Source organism: Meleagris gallopavo, chromosome 1, assembly GCF_905368555.1.
Source record: "Meleagris gallopavo chromosome 1, MGAL_WU_HG_1.1, whole genome shotgun sequence".
Classification (NCBI taxonomy): Eukaryota; Metazoa; Chordata; class Aves; order Galliformes; family Phasianidae; genus Meleagris; species Meleagris gallopavo.
This window is the reverse complement of record NC_139404.1, coordinates 57,475,802-57,481,647: the sequence shown is the minus strand read 5'-3', so window position 1 is coordinate 57,481,647 and position 5,846 is coordinate 57,475,802. Positions and strand designations below refer to the sequence as shown.

Genomic DNA, 5,846 nt, shown 5'->3' with positions numbered 1-5,846 from the left:
AGCAAATCCACTTTGATTCCTTCAGAGAGGTTGGAAGAAGGCTGTTTTTCTCCACTAGGTGCCACTGAAGGCTAGGGGAGTTAATGTATCCTATGAGGAATATTTGCCTTGTCTGAAATCCAGAACTCCTGTTTGGGCTTTCAAAGTGACTTCAAACATGTGGAAGTTGTGTTCTTAGTTCCTTTGCAAATGCCTGGAAGATGCCATCTTTGGAAGCACATAATAACTATATTAAAAGCTTAAATGGGAATTTGACAACAACATCACTATTTGGCTACTGTGAAGGCTACTTTTCAGGCCCTGATTGGCTGGGCATGGCTCACAGTCGTCAAGAGATGGTGTATGGTAGAGTAGGATCATGGAGCACTGGAAGGAATAATGTTACTTCTGCCTCTTCGTTTTACAAATCCAATGCTATACATAAAATCTATGTTTAGGATGTAATAAACTTGCACTGCAGAAGAGAGAGTATTCATGACATTTACTAGAAATTTTGCTATTAATGAGTAACTTTTTAAGAGGTTTAAAAAGAAAAGTTTATGAAATTTTGCACAAGCTAGAAGTTGAAAGTGTTCAAATACATTTGTTTTTGAATGATGGCAATATAAAAATACTGGCATCAGTTCAGATTTACTTCCAAGTTTTTTCCATATTTCCAACTGCAGATATGCTGTGTAAAATTTTCTATATGAGGAGTGAAGGAATTTGAAAGAAAATTTTACTACAGTCAGAGCAATCAAAAGCAGTTTTTATTTCAATCTGAAGTCGTGCAGTAGGAGGGCAAAGGTGTGTAAAATGAACGTTTAATCTAAAGTTTGTGGTAACAGAATTATTAAGAAATTATTAAGAAAGAGTGAAAATTATCTCTATTCAGTGCCTTATGGAATTTTTTCAAAGAGTCGTGGTTTCATGATATTGTGGTTCTTAAGTAACATGTCACTAGATACCGAGCAGAACAACCTAAAGAAATAACTGTTTTTAGCAGTGTTGTTCATCAACTGTCTTCTAACTATGAAGAAACCAACCCAGCTCAATTTCCTGCTTCAGATCCTCTTTGAAAATGGGATCTGGATACAGAGGTATTCATAACAACCCATCTGAAGAGGCTCTGGCAATTCTGCTTGAAATGAAACTCCCTTAAGTAAGCTGTCAGTGGAAATACAATTATTATTCCAAGCACTTAAAGCCTTCTGTGTGATTTCAGTAGATGTGTTATTGCTCTTCAAAAAGGTCTTGCAATATTCATGTGAGTGAAGTCGAGATCATTTCTTCTTTGTCAATTCCAAAATTTTAAGGAAGGGTTAAAAGGAGGAAGAAAGCCATACAGTCACAAGATGGTTCAGTATATCTAATACTGGAGAAGGCATTGTGGCTCTTGGTTTCCTTTCTTGCCCTGTTGAGTAACTTTGACAGATCACTATGCCTTTTTTTTCCATAGATTTTCTCTGTGTAATGTACAGCTGATTTTTTTTCTGCCTTTACTCAATGTTTCTATGATACACAACTGAAAAAGGTTCTGACAGCTGTGACGTTCAGTAATACTGTCACAGCCATGATTGTCTAAAGGAAAGTCTGAAATTTCCTTAAGGGTTTGTGTATCCAACAGCTTGCTCATTTTCTCTATCTACTGACTTGGTTTAAAACAGTAATAACAATAATAAAATCCCACAGCTATTTGTGAATCTTGCCGTGTTTACAGTAGTTCTACAAAGAAATAAAAATGCAGCGCAACACTTCTTCCGACATTAAACATTTGTATATTCACCTTGCAGCATCACATTATTCCTTTTCATCTCACAAGATTCCTCAGTAGTGCCAAAGAATGACACAGTGACTGTTTCTTAGCAGTGCCTCAGTTTCCCAAGTTCTGTAGTGTATTAACATTCTTCCCAGTGAACTTAATATGTTCACTTAACAGACTGACAAGTGCCATATCCTGCCATCTCACTCAATATAATCCTTGCTGACAGCTGGGTCCTTGGCGATATAAAAGTTAGAGTGGGACAAATAGGATCAGAAGTTTTTCAAATAGGAATACCTCATCTCTGTTTGTGTGTATAGCAGCACTTCCTAAACTCTTCTTAATGTTACTTCATACTCAAAGATGAAAATGTTAGTATGAGAAGCAGTGATGGACTGTATCATTTGCAATAGAGTTGTGTTTGAGCAAAATAAGGATGTATAGATTTATTGTTTGACATTATATCCAACATCTTGCCCCCTCCTATCTACGCAAGCTGTCAGCTCCTCTCATCCATCAGCCTAAATGGCATTCTGCTCCAGCAGTGTTATTATCTGTTGCACCTGGCAGAGAAATGACACTTTTTGATGGATTTTTTTCACTTAGGTCTATTGTTTTCCTTCCCCTCCCTTTTAAATAAATATCCTGTGGAGTGCAAACTTGGAAGGATTTCAGAGCAAATTTTCCTAGCAAGGATAAACAGAATTCTTTAACATTTATTCTTTTCAAGCCTTACTGGATTTGTGCTTTGTATCATTGTCTCTGTGTTGATGCAGTGTATCTGTGAACAAGTACACAATGTAGAACAAATTCAGTTTCTTGGTTAGTTCATATTGACTTTTTATTTTTTCCAGACAATATCTTATTGGAGTAAAAGGGAACTGATACTCTCTCAAATAATAAAACTCTACCTATAGAGAGCTCAGCTGACATGCGATAAAGGAAAAGGTCCCTAACCATGTTGTCAGCTCCAAATTATGTTTACGTTCTACTCTGACAGAAATGGGAACCTCTTCCTGTGTCTGTCCTCTAAACAGTAAGGCTGGAGCAGTGGTCCCTGAATGTGATGTAAATGACGTTCCTTTCCTGGGACTGAAGGAAATGATCTCAAGCCTCTTTCAGTTACTTCCTGGCAACCCAGGCAGGCAGAAGAAGTATGCTGAGCACTGAAGAGAGGCAGTCTCTCAAAGTCCCTCTTATCCATTCCTGGACAGACCCAAAGGGAGCTTTTACTTTATGTGGCATAGGTTATAAGAAGTAAGATTTCCCCCCAGGCTCTACACTTTTGACTTCAGCTTCCTCCTTGGCAGGAAAGCAGGGGACATCATTTGTTTTCTCTATAAGCACAAGCTGGAGCAGATCTGCAGTAGCTCAGGTTTCCAAGCATTTCTATATCAGCTTTTTGCCCTTTTATTGATGTCCAAACAAACTGCAAGGACAGAAACAATGCGTAGCAGACAACTTCAGTCTTCTAGACAGCCACTTGATGCTGTGTGGGCTGTTGTTTCCAAAGGGCTGCAGAGGTTTCCCTGCAGCAATATGCTGGCTTCCAAAGAGGGAATGGAGAGAGACTCTTTTATCTATTCAGGTCACTAGGAACACAAGTTGCTACCTCATACTCCTTTAATGTTTAATCAGTGATATTTATTACTTTGTGATACATGAAGCAAAATGTATACACTGGAATTGATTAGCTGAAGCATTTAGTCGAAATGGAAAGGTATATACTGAAGGGGATTTACCAAGCAATAAAACTGATTTAAAGAAAACAAAGCATACAGATATTTTTTTCCTGCTAAATTCAAGTTAATATATTAATCAATATTTACAATTTCTTATGTATGTGTGAGAAGAAGATGGTTGAAATAAATAAATGCAGAGTTGAGATTAGACACAGATTTCTGACATGACTATGGAGATTGCCTGATTCAGGTTTTCCATGCTGCTGGTCAAGCACTTGTCCTCCTCACGTTCCCAACCAAACTGGTTATAATAAGAACAAAAGCTATCAGTGGATAAATTGCATCTTCATGTATAGAGTGATCAGTGTGCTGATGTCTGTAACAGGAAATGGGAGAGGAACAGTTTCTTTTACTCTCCTTATGTGAGCTTCCTTTACTCAGATCACAAGCAATAAGGCAGATCCATCTTTCTTGTAAAGCCCCGTTATTCTTCATCACCAGCCCTATGGAAGCTGCATCTAGGAAGCAGCAAACTTGTAGTGCCTGAAGGAATGGAATGGGCACTGGGCTATAGGCATGTTTGCTTCATAATAATCAGTGCTTGTGGAAAGCCGGAAACTGATTTATGATATCAGATTTTGTTGGAGTCCTCCAGTTGACATCAGGAAGCACAGCTATGTTCTGTTTGTTACTCAAAACTTGTACCAATTTCATATAGAATTGAATTCAAATTAGAATTAGAATTCTGCTAGTATCTACTGTCTGCTAGATACTGGTTGCTAGAAGACGAGTCCATGCAAAGAGACAAATCAACCTCCATGTGCCACAGGACTGCATCCTCCTGATGAGCTGTCATCGTCTTTGTCTCCCCCCTCCCCCCCATGGAGTCTGCAGAGGGATTCTTCCTCACTTCTGTGCTATGCACCATCTTCCTGCACTGCTGGGTGCTGAGCACTTGCAGGTGATACTCTCCAACAGTTTTATCTAATCCTTAATCAGGTAGAGCAGGCTGGAAGCAATTTCGACATCCTTTTCCTGGTACTGTTTCAGAGGAAGCTGAAGCCGCTGGTCCTGTTCTCTGGAAGTGACAGAGCATGGGCACAGTGAAAGGAATGCAGGCCCATTTTGCAGAGCATCGCCCTGCAGGGCTCCAATTTGCACAGAGCATTTTCAGCCTCGCAGGACTGCTCAGGGCAGCCCGTGGAGCTCATACCATCTCTGCAGGCCCTTTGTTACACAGGGATCTCCCACTGTGCGACAGCCCTGTGGCTGGGCAAGTCCTTGGGGAGAGCTAATGGACCTCTGGGTTGCTTTCCTTGGAAGTCTTCAAGAATATGGCCTTTATGTTCCCCTGCTCCTCAGCTACAGTACTCTCCCTGCGTGATGCATCTTAATCGCTCATCTTTCCCTGAGCTCTTCTTACTTTTTTCCAGAGGCCACAGGCAATCCTCAGCAGGCAGTGAATGCAAATGTGTGTCAAAGCCTTTATGAGGATCCAGGTTATCCCTCCTTGGGCAGGGTTGTTGTGAAGGTGGCCCAGGATGCCATGCAAGCTGTAGGCCTTCTGCTCGGTGCCCGGGGACTGTTGATTTGGGCCCTTTGGAACCACAACCTTTCTCCCCCTGTATCTGACCCATTTGCAGCATTGGATAGGGCCAAGTCAGCAGGGCCAGTGTGAGGTCAGGCTCTTGGTCTCCTCTGTATGCTGCTCCCAAGGAAGGACCTGCTTTTTCTTCCTGTCCTCAATCCTGATGGGGCAGGAGGTCAGGCCAAACCAGCAGGGCCAAGTAGAAGTCTGGCTCTTGGTCTCCACTGGATGCTGCTCTTTGCAACTATTTGAAGGACCAGCCTTCTGTCCCAATTCCAGACCCAGCTGAGACAGCTGGCACAGATAGGGCCATATCCAGGAAATGGAGACATGGTCAGAGCAATAGATAATCAGATAATCAGGCTGAGCTTTATCCTGTTCTCTCTCAAAGAACAATCTCAACACACAAGTGGCTGTCACCCAGAGCAGAGTTCCAGCAGTGACCACCAGCATGGAGTGGCCACTCCACGTGTCAGAGCTGGGGGAGGCTGCCAATGCGACTTGACAAAGACTGATGTCATGCTGTGCCCTGTGATGTTATGATGACTTTCCCCCGCACTGGTCATGATTCCCAGTATGCCCTGGCGGATTCCCTGGGGGATTTTTAGATTTGGCTCTCGTCGAGGCAGAGGGTCAAAGCTCAGAAAATTCCTCCATGTGCCACCTGACAAAGCAGGAAGCTAACACAGCAGTAGCTGGAAGGTTTTAGAAACCTCCTTTCATGAAAGACTATGAATAATAGCCAGATATACTGTGCTTTTCTGCTAACTTCAGCTTCAGCTCCACTTTGATTTCCCATCAGCAGCACTTTCAGCCTAGCAGATTTAAATACAAG

At 41.7% G+C, this 5,846-nt stretch overlaps 1 pseudogene; it reads right to left on the bottom strand.

The window, feature by feature from the left end:
- Positions 1 to 4,813: 4,813 nt before the first annotated feature.
- On the bottom strand, positions 4,814 to 5,577 carry LOC146545343 (uncharacterized; annotated as a pseudogene).
- Positions 5,578 to 5,846: the final 269 nt, after the last annotated feature.